The sequence below is a fragment of the Tachysurus fulvidraco genome, chromosome 1 (assembly GCF_022655615.1).
Source record: "Tachysurus fulvidraco isolate hzauxx_2018 chromosome 1, HZAU_PFXX_2.0, whole genome shotgun sequence".
NCBI lineage: Eukaryota > Metazoa > Chordata > Actinopteri > Siluriformes > Bagridae > Tachysurus > Tachysurus fulvidraco.
In genome coordinates this window covers 3,850,975-3,863,672 of record NC_062518.1, presented here as the reverse complement: position 1 = coordinate 3,863,672, position 12,698 = coordinate 3,850,975, and the positions used below count along the sequence as shown (strand labels likewise).

The window sequence follows — 12,698 nt, the reverse complement described above, 5'->3', positions numbered from 1 at the left end:
AGAAGAAAGTACTGAATTTCCCTGATCTGAGTATGGAGTAGAGAAAGAGAATGATCTTTATTTTGTGGAGTAAAATTCCCAGTAGTTTTTCAGTAATATATTGTATACAGCTGAGCAATTGATGGTTAAGGGTCTTGCCCAGGGACCTAAGCGGTGGCAGATTTGGTGTGGACCTGGGATTGGAAATCACAACCTTTATTATGACACCTAACCACTCGGCTACCACATCCCGGCAATCGTTTCATAACAGTACATAAATAAGCCTGAATGAATATAGACTAATGAAGAGTAGGCATGAACCCAGTGACTGTAATGTAGTAGCCTAGTGGTTAAGGTGTTGGACCAATGCATTAGAAGGTTACATTTACATTATTTGGCAAACGCCTTTATCCATAGCAATTAAGGGAAAAGAGCCTTGCTTTACGGCCCAGCTGTGAACACTTGTGGACCAGGGATTCGAATTCACAACCTTCCGAAGCAGGCCAATGCTTTAGCCACTAGGCTACAACATCTAGAAGTTGTGAGAAAGAGAACGGTTGTTGTAAGTTGAATGATAATTCCAGGTTCACTGCTGGGCCCTGAGCAAGACCTTAATTCTCAGTTGTATAAAATGAGATAAAATGTAATGGCGTAAATGTAATGAAGAGTTAATCTTATGCCAGCAGTCTTATGACCTCATATATAAACAGAGCACGTACTAGTACTACAGTGGGATTTGAAGAGCAATAGATAAAGAACGATTCAAAACGGATGGGGATAAAAAGTTATTAGTTTATTATCGAGTCTTCTTTGTTCCAATCTACGTACACAGTTATAGATAGCCAATTAGTGAATCTAGTGAATATAACTTGTGATAATGCTGTATAATAAGTCAGATGCATAAATGTGCACGTCTGATTAGTTACAGGAACGCTATAGTGTTAATTAACACATTACGAACAAACGTTGTATTAAGGGAGGCATTATTCATGCATGAATTAATGCATTAGTCATCTTAGTACATATTTAGGTGAGTGTTATTAAGGTATTAGTGCAGATATTAAATCCTTTAAGTCTTACTCCTATAGACATCATGTATCTAATATGATTGATCAAAATTTTGAGCTCAGAAGGTCAGTGAGCTCATTTATACTTCAGTTTAATTCCAAATCGTTTCTATAGGATCGATTATATGCTAAGAACGTGTATGGCATAGTTACGGTGGCCGGGAAGTGCAAAAACACATTAACAAATCCGAAACAAAATAACAAATCTGAAACACAAAAAACAAATCGTAAATGAAAGAAAGTAATGAAGAAGAAATGCAAAAACCAAAAGATACAAAGTCGAAAACAAAAATGAAACAAATCCGAATAATGAAAGAATAAAGAAAGAAAGATAAAGATAGTAGAAAGCCAAAACAAAAGCAACAAGTCCAAAACAAATATTAAATCCAAAAACAACAATAACAAAGCCGAAAAAAATATAAATAAAATCCAAAACAAAAGAACAAAGCGGAAAACAAAACAGCAAAAAAGAAGAAATGAAAGACAGAAAAGAAGAAAGCAAAACAAAAGAACCAAAGCCTGAAAGCAACACAAAATCCGAAAGAAAGAAAGAAGACGAAAGAAGAAAGAAAAGTAAAGAAATGAAATCCAAAAACAAAAAAACAAATCCAAAACAAAAGAATGTAAATCCAAAAACAAAATGACAAAGCAGATAAAGTAAATAAATAAATAAAAAATAATAAATCCAAAAACAAAATAACATACTCCGAAAACAAAACAACAAATCAAAAATAAATAAATAATATAATAATAAAATAATAAATCCAAAACCAAAATAACAAATCCGAAAACCAAAAACAAACAAATCCAAAAACAAAATAAACAAATCCTAAACAAAATAACAAATACGGAAAATAAATAAAAAAATAAAAAAATAATAAATCCAAAAACAAAATAACACATCCGAAAACAAAATAACAAAACAAAAACAAAATAAAAATCCTAAATCAAAATAACAAATCCGACAACAAATGAAACAATCGAAAATAAATAACAAATCCGAAAACACAGACAAACCGGAAGAGTAGGTAGTTTGTGATTGGAAATTACGACCATTGAACAAGACACCTGTCATTCAATAATATACAGGAGAATGACAGGTTGTCTCGTCCATAATCGGTAAGTTTCAATCCACAATGATACCGACCTTTCCCAGTTTTCTGTAAGGATCAGCTTCAGTAACATTTTGGAATCTGGAAGGAGTCTCACAGTGTCAGTGATGTGTAACACGTAGTTAGCTTCTGACAGAATAACAGGGGAATATTTTGAATAGAGTATAATTTAGAAAAAAAATATGATGAGAATATACATCGAAAGATGTATATAAAGAAATTAACGTAACAAAAATGGATGTGAAATTACTATAATCAATAGAATTTTAGTTACGGATAAACTGTGGCTTAGTGGATAGCACGTCCGCCTTACACCTCCAGGGTTGTGTGTGTGGAGTTTGCATGTTCTCCCTGTGCCTCGGGGGTTTCCTCCGGGTACTCCGGTTTCCTCCCCGGGTCCAAAGACATGCATGGTAGGTTGATTGACATCTCTGGAAAATTGTCCGTAGTGTGTGAGTGTGTGAGTGAATGAGAGTGTGTGTGTGCCCTGTGATGGGTTGGCACTCCGTCCAGGATGTATCCTGCCTCGATGCACGATGACGCCTGAGATAGGCACAGGCTCCCGTGAACGAGAATGAAGAATGAATGATATGAATGAATTCTTACAGAATTTAACGTCTCTGATCCAGCACGCTGTTGGTTGCTCTTACTGGCTACATGTACAAGCTTTTCCTCCTTAAACTGTGCTCATTACTGTACCGTTACTGTAGCATCCCAGACTGGACGGTGAGCTGTCAGCCAAGATGTATGAGGGGAATTTCACTCTGACATTAATTTCATGCCAGAGATGAAGAATGTGTATTGTTATTGATTGTATGAGCCGTGTTTCCGAGCCAACGTTTAACACGTGTACACGGATCACAGGCTTCGTTCCTGGCACACGGTTATTTATGTTTGTAACGAAATGGTGTTTTTGAAATCTGTCTCGCTTCTTTAAACATTGTAAACAAAGATGATCAATCATGAAGCCGGACAGCTATAATGATTGCCAGAGCCACATGAGCTATAATACAGAATTCACAGCTTCCTTTGACCTTTTCTTTGAAAACAGGAAAAAAAAAAAATAGATTGAAATGGCTTTCTTTTTTTTTTTTTATTCTGTTTTCTATACTTACTGTATGTAAAGCTGCTTTAAGACAACGTGAATGGTTTTAAAAAGACTATGCAAATAAATAAATGGAATAATGGGACTTTTTATAGAAGTATCGATAATGGCAAATGAAACAAACTGTCGTGGATGTTTCTTAGCATTAAATGTAACAAAAAATGAGATTAAAAACTGATTTATAGAAATGTGAATTATAGCAAACTTGAAGTAATTTAACTTGACAGTTACTATAGCATAACTCTATAAATAAAATCTAATCAGCAGTAGTCGTGTGACAGCTTATTCTATCTGTAACATGAATCTATTATATTATATTATGTATCTAGTATAAATTACATATTATACACAGCAAAAATCATGTACTTAATGTTTTATTAAAACACGAGTCTCAGTATAGTGTGTGTGGATGAATCAAATGACAGTAGGTGATAAAATATGTCAATCATAATTGGGTTGGAATTGCCAGGTGGATTCATAAAGGATCTGGTAAAGATCTCTACTGAGAGAGTGAGAAGAGAGAGAGAGCAGGAGAGAGAGAGCGAAGAGAGAGAGAGGAGAGAGAGACGAGGGGAGAAGAGAGCGAGAAGGAGAGAGAAGAGAGAAGAAGAGAGCAGACGAGAGGAGAGAAGGAGGGGGAGAGAGAGAGAGAGAGAGAGAGAGAGGAGAGAGCGAGAGAGAGAGGAGAGAGAGAGAGGAGAGAGGAGAGCAGACGAAGAGTATCCTCTCGCATCATGTATACGTATCTCATATCTCTCTCTTATCGTCTCTCTCTCTCTCTCTCTCTCTCTCTCTCTCTCTCTTTCGTGGGTGTCTTTCACCCATTGTTTATTCCTTGTGGAGTTTCCAGCTGTTTCATTTTGCTGCTGTTTAACATCCAGAATAGTCTGATTGGCTGTTGGCTCCTTATTGATCATGTTGCGGATGATGTTCCATGCCAATATAGGAGCTCCAGCAGTGTGTGTGTGTGTGTGTGTGTGTGTGTGTGTGTGTGTGTGTGTGTGTGTGTGTGTGTGTGTGTGTGTGTGTGTGTGTGTGTGTGTGTGTGTGTGTGAGCCCTGTTAGCATAATTTTACTGATGTCATGAGCTCCGCTAAACTCCACAATCACTTTTTACATGAAACTATATCAATACTTCCTGTGCTTCTGTGAGAGGGTTATGATCTCTCTCTCTCTCTCTCTGTCTCTCTCTCTCTCTCTCTCTCTCTCTCTCTCTCTCTCTCTCTCTCTCTCTCTCTCTCTCTCTCTCTCTCTCTCTCTCTCTCTCTCTCTCACATGGGCTTTAATTCCCATTACCGAACGGAGCTGCATAGATTTTTATGGAGCCAAAGGGAGGCCGTGTATTGACCTGTGGCTGACATCCACTTTTCTACCTTCATAACCTAGAATGAGACATTGACACGTGGTTATAATAACTCAATTCAATTTAATGCTTTCTCTGCAAACACATTGATTTGTTTCACAGCTCGCCAAAACAATTACATTATTACGTGAGGCATAATTAGTTTACACGTCGCTAAATTACTGACAGATTAATAGCGAAATGCTGCAGTTCATATGCCGGAGCATAAGAGCCTGATAGGAAATTAATATGGATTCAAGTGCTCCTCAGAGAGGTCTGTATTCACACAGTACAGAGAGAGACGGAGAGAGAGACAGATAGATAGATAGAGAGAGAGAGAGAGAGAGAGAGAGAGAGAGAGAGAGAGAGAGAGAGAGAGAGAGAGAGAGAGAGAGAGAGAGAAAAAAACTAAGCTAATCTTAACATTTAAGCAGGCACCGGTAGTTTATTCCTCTTGCCATGATGCATTTTTTAAGAGACAGCAAATGGGATGTGGAAAACTGCTCTTTAGCCCATAATGACATCAACATATTCAAGTCACAGAAAAAGATGTACTGAAGGAAGGGAATACAGACACGGCGTCATTTCGGGATAAAATCTTCTCCTGCTTTTCACTTTTTCCGTTAGGGGTCACCACAGCATATCATCTTTTTCCACCTAATCCGCATCCTCTACTCTTGCACCAATTACCTTCATATCCTCCTTTAACACATCCGTACTGTATATCCCATTTTTGGCTTTCTCCATCTCCAACATCCTTCTACCAATATAACCATCTCCCTCCTCTGTACATGTCCAAACCATCTCAATCTAGCCTCTCTGACCTCGTCCGTAAAACAGCCGACCTGAGCCGTCCCTCCGATGTGCCCGTTCTTAATCCTGTCCATCCTCGTCACTCCTAAAGAGAACCTCAACATCTTCATCACTGCTACCTCCATCTCTGCCTCATGTCTTTTCCTCACTGCTACAGTCTCTAACCCATACAGCAGAGCTGCTCTCACTACCGTCTTCTACACCTTTCCATTGATATTTCCGGATAAAATAATGCCAGAAAATTTGTTACAAATTCCTAAACATTTATAGGAGGGTCAAAAAAGGTTGCTATCTCTTCAGTAGGTAACTTTTTCAGAATTATTATTAATTTTATTACACGGCACTGCTGAATTCTCAAATCCTGAATTTGTTAAAAGGTATGGATTTGAAATTTCTAACCTGTGTATCGTTTCTATAGCAACAAGGTACAAAGTACACACAAACAGAGCAAAATAGTGAACGAACTTGTTGATGTGCAAAAACTTCCTGTTATGTGATGCTTCCTAAACATTTATAGAAGTAGTCTCTAGTGTGAGGGCTTTATTACACTTTATTACACTTGCGCAGAGGCGATGTCGTAGCTTATGAGGTCAATCCGAGGCGCGATCATTGCTGGTTGAAAACTTTACCCAGGTGCGGACGTGATGGTCCAGCGGTTAATGCGCTGGGATCTTGATCAGAAGGTTGGGGTTCGAGTCCACAAGCTGCTGAGACATCAACGTTGGGTCCTTGGGCAAGGTCGTTAACCTCACCTGCTCCAGGGGCGGCGTCCCTATGGCTTGACTCTGCGCTCTGACCCCGAAAGCCCTTGAGGGGGCAGTGGTGACTCAACTGGTTAAGGCTCTGGGTTGTTGATCGGAGGATCGAGGTTCAAGGCCCAGCACAGCCAAACTGCCACTGCTGGGCCCTTGAGCAAGGCCCTCAACTATCCCTGCTCCAGGGGTGCTGTATCATAGCTGCCTATTCTATTCTATTCTATTCTATTCTATTCTATTCTCTAGTCAGAGGTAAAGCTGCTCCTGTTTCATATTAAAAACATTTATTTATTTATTTATTTATTTATTTATTTATTTATTTATTTATTTATTTATTTATTTTTAATCATGTTGTTGAAAGGTAGCAGCTGGGGAGAGATTTATTTTATTTTATATTTATAAATTTTTTTTTTTTAGATTAAATTTTATATTTATTTATTTTATTTTCATATTAATTCATAGGATTTATTTGCTTTTTGTTTTGTACGTGACAATTTCTAATTGTAATATTATAATCTATAATATAAATTATATATAAGAAATTGATATGTTTTCACTTTCGCATATTTAATTCGTATTTAAAAAGAAAGACAATTTAACCTTAATAAAACTTACATTTTTCCTCCTAAAATCCTCCTGTACCGTCGAAAAGAATCAGACCTTTCTGACCTTCATTGTCCTCATCGATTCCTCATCTTCGCTCTCTCTAATGAACAGGTCGAGCCACCATCGAGTTCCCGGGCGCTCCACCTCTGCACATGTCCATGGCTCGGTTTACAACTGATATAAATCAATTTGCACTTATTGAAACAATATGTGTGTGTTAATGCTGAAGAGGGAATCGGTTGAAGCTCCGGAGACAGAGACGCTTCAATAGACGATGATCAAAGTCACCCAATCTATGCTGTGGCAGGTTGTAGTAAGCAGAAAGCAGGACAAGATGAGGAAAGGTCAATCATTCTTTGATTTTTTTTTCTTTCTTTTTTTTTTTTTTGGCTTTTATTCTGTGTGTGTTCCAAAGTGCTGATGTGTGTCTCCATATGTGATGATCGACAGCACTTCGGGTTAACTATAGAGTTTTATTGGGATTTAACCTTTAGTGTTACAGCTTATGTATGAATTACAGCTTAATACAAACTATTTCCTCTGTTTATATTTATTAAAAAAATATTCCTCTTAAAATATTTCATTCGTTTTGTATATCTTTGAATCTGATTAATGTTTATCATTTATTAATATTGTTTGCCTTATTTAAATTCTAGTCAGACATAAATGCATAATATATGAAATGTAATTATTATTTTTAATTACATTTATTATTATTATTTAATTAATTGAAATGTGTTAAAACAACAACAACAACAACAACAACAACAACAATAATAATAATAATAATAATAATAATAATAATAATAATAATAATAATAAGAAGAAGAAGAAGAAGAAGAAGAAGAATAAAAATAATAATAATAATAATACAACATTTAAGTCAAAATTATTTTACTTTTAAACACACCTTTTGTGTGACAGTTGTTGACAGTGAAAGACCTCGGTGTTATATTAGACAATAACTTGTCTTTTAAAAATCATATCGCCCATACTACCAAAACAGCCTTCTTCCACGTTAGAAACATTGCCAAGCTGAGAAACATCCTGTCTGTATCTGATGCTGAGAAGCTAGTTCATGCGTTCATGACCTCTAGACTGAACTATTGTAATGCATTACTAGGTGGTTGTCCTGCATCTTTAATAAATAGGTTACAGTTAGTCCAAAATGCAGCTGCCAGAGTTCTCACTAGGACAAGAAAGTATGACCATATAACCCCAATTTTATCGTCTCTACACTGGCTACCTGTTAAGTTTAGAATTGACTACAAACTGCTGCTACTTACATACAAGGCTCTTAATGGTTTAGCTCCCATGTATCTAACTAGTCTTCTAACACGTTACAATCCTTCACGCTCTCTGAGATCACAAAACTCAGGACTTTTGGTAGTTCCCAGAATATCTAAGTCTACTAAAGGTGCTAGAGCGTTTTCTTATTTAGCTCCCAAACTTTGGAACAGTCTTCCTGATAGTGTTCGGGGCTCAGACACACTTTCCCAGTTTAAATGTAGATTAAAAACTCATCTCTTTAGTCAGGCGTACACATAATACATCCCATAATATCATGCACCAGTACATCAGACCAGCACATTTTTATGAACAGCAGATATGTTAATCCCTTTCCACTGCTTCTCTCTTTGTACCCATCCCGAGGCATCCAGACACTGTACTAGCTCCCAACGTCCTCTGTGGGACGAAGCCTTTGGACGTCCACTGAGCCGAGGCCGACTCTAAGAATCCTGAGACATCTCCAGTTAGACTCTGTGGTACTCAGAAGATCAGAAGTCCTTGAACCTCACACCGATACAACATTTAACTGACTGTATATTACAATCACACCCCCAGTGTCACCCATATGAGGATGGGTTCCCCCTTGAGTCCGGTTCCTCTCAAGGTTTCTTCCTTTACCAATTTAAGGGAGTTTTTCCTTGCCACTGCTGCCTGAGTCACCTCAGACTTGCTCATAGGGGAATAAATACATACACACTGTGAACTATATACATCTAATAATAATCTAGAATTTTTATTCAGTTAATTCTTATTTCTTTTATTATTCGCTATTTCCTTTATCATTAATTATGTTTACCTTCTGCTCTGTGTTTATGTTCTGTAAAGCTGCTTTGAGACAATGTCTATTGTAAAATGCGCTATACAAATAAACTTGAATTGAATTGAATTGAACCTTTTACTATTAAAGTAAACTCATGTCCATCTGTGTCTAATTATAATTTTAACACAATAAGCAAACTATCACTATAATGTTTCCACATTTCTTTTATACAGTTTATGTATTTACACACACACACACACACACACACACACACACACACACACACACACACACACACACACACACACACACACACACACACACACACACACATTAACATGAATTAAAGCTGTGTTGCTCTCCTCATTGAGCAGCTGCTTCACTCTTCTGTATAATATTAAAAAAAAATACATTTAATGAAGCCTCAATGAACAGGTGTGTGTGCTGAACAGGTGACATCATTAAAAATTTATATTATCTCCAAGAAAGCCGTCTTCCCTCGCCGTCACCCGGTCGTCTGTTTAATGCACATAAATACCTGCACTTTATTTAGCAAAGGTGTGATTATGCTAACATGGCTCGAGAACAACAACAAGTTCTCGTTAATAACATGGAGCTGAGTTGTAACTGCTGCAGCAGTCTGAAAAGTTGATTTTATTCCCTGGGGAGGTTTTTGTGTGGCGTTTAATTATAGATGGATATAAAAAGAAACTGATGCCTTGTTAATGCCTTGTATTTATTTCAAACCCATTTCTGCGATCTCTGTGATGCTCCAAATGTGTTCATAAGAAGATCAAATTTGATGATTTACAATTCTAAAATTATGTGTAAGATTGCACAACAGAGGGAAAAACACACGGCTTACAAAGTCCATTTCCATTCCCAGCAGAAAGGTGCCTATCTCAGGCGTCATCGGGCAACAAGGCAGGATACACCCTGGACGGAGTGCCAACCCATCACAGGGCACACACACACTCTCATTCACTCACACACACACACACACACTACGGACAATTTTCCAGAGATGCCAATCAATCTACCATGCATGTCTTTTGACCGGGGGAGGAAACCGGAGTACCCGGAGTCTTCGTTGTTTGAATGTCAATGTTCACATTTGAAATCACCAAAACAAACATGCCCCTAACCTAAATGGGTTCCACCCCTGATAGCTCCGCCCACACACATGTAACCCAAGCAACAAATAGAAAGAAATGTGTCTTTATCATAGCTGAAGGGAAGAACAATATGTTGCAGATAAATAAACAAGCAAAAATGACACAAGCATAATCATGTAAAGGACAAAGGCATATATTAGTTCTGTGTAACAAACACTCCTAAGCTAAACGCTGTTACTACACAAAACGCGGTTGTAGCTGCCTCTCTACATTACTACGATAGAAAAGAGGTGTTATTTGTGTAGTAACAGCGTTTAGCTCAGGAGTTATTGACTCGGGAAACTCCAACCTGTGAATATGTGGCCAACTTCCTGCTCCTTCAGTTCTCTCCAGCGCTGGAAAGCTGATCCTATATTAACATGTCCTACTTCTTGCCTTATCGTAAGTCTTTCTTCTCTTTCTTTCTTTGTTTTTATCCTCCATGTCGATGTTAAAACCGCTTTCTGTCACACATGTGCACCGAACACTCTCTCCGCCCATATCGACAAGACACGACCCTTTCCGCTCATTATATATAAACATATATCAGGGGGAGTTAAATAAGGCTCCTCAACTCCTCAAAATACTACACTGCTTTAGAGTAACCTTAAACACCATCTAAGTTAAGCCTAAGTCTAAGTTCGAAAATAAACTCCCGAAATCAAACTCTTACCCAGGTTTATGTTTAAATCTAGAATATTCAACTCTAGAAATCAACTGACGGAGTACACAAGTGACATACGTCTAAGTCCCATACTATGACCAGTACTCAGAATTCGTTCTCTGCCCATCCAAAGTTCGGTGCCTTGCTCAGTCGTGGCCGGCCCGAGACTCGAACCCACAACCTTAGGATTACGAGTCAGACTCTCTAACCATTAGGCCACGACTTGCCCCACAGTAAAATGAAACAGCGTTTGTCCAGGACCACAGTGCTACATAAAACAACACAGAGCTAAGGATTTAAAGTAAGTTGTCCTAGCCATGTAAGGTGCATTGTGTGCAAACTGTAAAACACTACAGGACAAATACACAACATAACGCTGACCAGTGTGTATTATAGAGTACAGTGCAAAAATATTGGTAACCGAACAAAGAGGGTTCAAGGAAACGTATATACACTTAAGTTCTAGAAGCAGTTGGATGAGGTACTTGCTCATGAGAGCTTGCTCATTAGGTATAAATATGGATAAAAATGAAAATAAATTTACATTAAAATGTTTTGTTTTGTAAAGCTGCTTGGAGACAATGTCCACAGTTAAAAGTGCTCTGCAAATGAACTGAATCTTCAGTAAGCGCTTAGTTCTGCCCAAGGTGAAGTCGGAGAATATCCGAAGTGGGAACGCTGGGTTTGAGAAAGGAATAAAGAAGGAAAACTTGTTGTTGATTTGGGAGGAAACTGGAGAACCCAGAGGGAACCCAGATGGACACAAGGAGAAGCTCCAGATTAGCGTCACACCCCGACACACTCCAAAGCTACAGTAAATGTGGTAGTTCTCTTATTTCCTATCCCAAATGTTTCCTTTGCTTCCTTGTCTTATTCCTGATTATTTTTCCATCTCACGTTCCAGATGTGAGATTTAGAAGCTTAATCTGATCCAAACGGCAGTATCTAATCACTCAGACACCCGCTTTCCTGTCCACTGAAATAGTCTTATGACTCTCTTGCTCATATTCCTCCCATTCAGACATGACTAAATGAATTTGGATAGATCCACCAATTTCCACTTTCTTAACCCGGACAAAATTACACCCCTGCCTTTTCCTATTGCGTGTTTGCCACGTAACCATGGCAACGTCATTACGGCTGTATTTTCAATCATTAATCATTCTCGCTTTTAATATTTCCTCCGGCGCTCGCCGTTTCCGTGTGTCCCAGTAATTGTCTTCCTCCGGGGCAGAGTTTGGAATTGCTTTCGTACCTGTCCGTAATGTTAGTGTGTTTACTCAGCTGCAGTGGCTCTGCTGTCCTCTTTTAGCCTCAAACATCAGCCCCCAAGTATTTCATTTCCCAAGTTAAACACACACACACACACACACACACACACACACACACACACACACACACACACACACACACACACACACACACACACACACACACACACGTCTGCATTGCTATCTTTATTTGTATTTACATAGTTACTCCTGTAGTCAGACATAATTGTCATATACATCTGTCATAATGGTCCCCACAAAGGGTTTTATACACACACACACACACACACACACACACACACACACACACACACTCTCACGTAGGGTGATGAATGTGCAATCAGGCTGATTAACTCATTATTATAGGGCAGGGGATCCTCAGTAGGAAATGGGGGGCGAGACTTGTGGATGACTGTTTATGTCCCTCCATCCTCCTCACAGCTGGCGAGAGAGAGAGAGAGACACTCTTAGCGATCGAGAGAGAGAGAGAGAAGGAGGAGAGAGAGCGAAAAGAGAGGATGACCCGGTAGAGAGGAGGGGGAGAGAGAGAGAGAGAGAGAGAGAGAGAGAGAGAGAGAGAATGAGCTACAAAATATACTGGTAGGAGTTCACCAGCAATAGACATACTGTTTACAGGTCATACTGAGGCAAGTGGTTTGTGATTTTTTTTTTAAATCCTCAGGTCACAATGACCAGAAAATTACTCAGAACATGTAATATGAATATGAAGCAAAGGATTATGGGATTTCAGGACTGTACTGGATGTTCTACAGCAGGATT

General features: G+C 38.5%; 1 pseudogene; it reads left to right on the top strand.

The window, feature by feature from the left end:
* Positions 1–5,973: 5,973 nt before the first annotated feature.
* On the top strand, positions 5,974–6,101 carry LOC125139051 (annotated as a pseudogene).
* The last annotated feature ends 6,597 nt before the right edge of the window (positions 6,102–12,698 follow it).